The 2,114-nt window shown below is 38.4% G+C and overlaps 1 protein-coding gene across 3 annotated transcripts in view; it reads left to right on the top strand.

The window, feature by feature from the left end:
- Nucleotides 1–2,114, top strand: part of CRTC1 (CREB regulated transcription coactivator 1) — a 75,346-nt gene that overhangs the window by 47,407 nt on the left and 25,825 nt on the right. The gene's annotated exons all lie outside the window — the stretch shown is intronic.

Below are 2,114 nucleotides of genomic sequence, written 5' to 3'. Positions count from 1 at the left end.
CAACAAATTGTCTGAAATTAGACCAGGGCGCAGCATCTCCATGGATGTGATGTCTGACGTAGGTGATTTGTCTCTGGGGTGGCAGGGGGAAACTCCAGCATTTTAAACTTGTGCTTTGGTAAATTGATAAATGCAAAATGATTCCCATATGGGTTTTTTTGTAAATGGTAAGTCTTTGTGCATAAGCTTTATTAGTAGGTTGGCTCCTTATTCAATTTCTTAAAAAAACCAAAAACCTGACACAATCAAAAACCACACAAATTTTTTTCTAAGGTTTGTCAGGATTTGACAAATCCTAGGAAACTTTAAAGTGAAGGCTAATATGTCATCCTTTGCTTTTGCTATGTCATTAAGGACACAAAGGAATAACATGAATGAAATATAGGATGAAAAGCTTCTTCCATCATCTTTTCAAATGGAGAAAACAGCTTTACTGCAATAATGCGCTCTGCCCCCACTTGTGTCTCTGCTCTTGTGTTCTGTTACTCATTCTTTTCACTCTGCCTCTGAATTCCTGCCTCGCTTCTGTCATAGCCTCTCTCTGGCATTTCTTAAGACAGCTGTAGCACCAAAACAATGATTAGTTTTCTGATATTTATAAAGCAAATGGTAAAGATTCTGAAACTTAGTGATTTGGCTTTTGAAAAGCTACTGTTGTCTCCATATTTCCCACTTGAGTCTAATTTCTAGAGCAAGAAACATAGCGCTGGTAGCATTTGCTGTTCGCATTTGAAATTTTTATTGTTTTGAAGTTCAGGCAGTCCTACGTGATTGAGCTCTGAGGTTTTTCCAAAGTTAGTAACATATCTCAAAGAACCAAGTGAGAGAGACTTTTGGTTTTCGGTTCATCGGGTTCTCAAAACTCTGGCTGAAGTAATAACTTCCAGGAGCTGCACTATACGCTTAAAAGTGTTTTCAGAGTTTCAGTGGAGCTGCTCAGCATGGCAGTTTCCCCTTTTCTTCTCTTCATTACTGTCTCTCTGCTTGTCTGTGGAATTTTATAATGTGGTTTAGCAGCTGGTTTCTACTGAATGTAATTAAAAAAAAGGGGGGGTATGCAGTTGACTGATCAAGTGATTGCATGTGACATGGGGAGCAGATCCTTTTATTTATGCAAGTAGCCGGTTCTGCGTTATGATCACAAGAGCTGACTTCTGCCATCATGTGAGATTTTCACATGAGGAATCTTGGAAGTGACATTGTTGGGAATACTGTAAGGCTCTTTTATGAACATGAATAAAGCAGCAGTTGTCCTCTCACAAAAAAAATAAGTCAGGGGTAGAATGAGACAGATTTTTACCAACCTAGTGAAACTAACAGCAAATCCAGAGGAAAAGCCTGTTTCTGTAGATGCTGTGAGAGTATCTGATTAGCTAGAAAATGGGAGTATAGTCTTCACCCCAACGGGTGATCACAAGCCCCTTGTTTTTAATAACTGTTCTCTTAGAACAAAGATCTTCTAGCAAAATCAATACTACATTTCATGATAGCATTTCTGATGAAGGTGGTTGAAACATTTCACTAAAATATACCCTGCTGCTGTTTGTGCAATCTGAAAACAAAATGTGACATGGAATAGAAGGAGTGCCAGAGATCAAAATGGAAATGCTGTGGCTACAAACATTTGGCATCAGACTTTGTATCCTGAATTGGGAGATTTGTGGAGCCGTGCCTCTTGCAGGCTTCTGGAGCAGCATTAGACTCGTTGATTCTTTCCCTCCATATGAAAGCTGCTGTGCTGTGAAGCTTTTGGACTGTGATGGCACAGTACTGGAACATCAGAAGAGCACAGATAGCTCATTAAAGTTTTGTTGATGAAACCAGCGCTTTTTTTTTTTAAGTGCTGCTTTTCTTTTCTTTTTTTCTTTTTTTTAAATATTTTTTTTAGCTTTCAAGCAAGTTGTCAGTTACTATTTCTGTATTGACTATAGCAAAATTTCTTTTCAGTCATGAACAGCTGCATGCCCTTGATAGGTTGCAATAGGTTGCATGTCATCTGGCATTATTCTCCAAGTAGCTATGGGCAAGTAGAAATGTGAGAAGTTAATAGAATGGCACTTGCTTTTATAATACTTAAACTATTACACTTGCAGCTAGTGGCATTGTAATTGATG

This window comes from Gavialis gangeticus, unplaced genomic scaffold (assembly GCF_001723915.1).
Source record: "Gavialis gangeticus isolate Ggan-Ray unplaced genomic scaffold, GavGan_comp1, whole genome shotgun sequence".
In the NCBI taxonomy this organism is placed as follows: domain Eukaryota; kingdom Metazoa; phylum Chordata; order Crocodylia; family Gavialidae; genus Gavialis; species Gavialis gangeticus.
The sequence above is the reverse complement of the archived record's forward strand: the minus strand, read 5'-3'. Positions and strand labels throughout refer to the sequence as shown.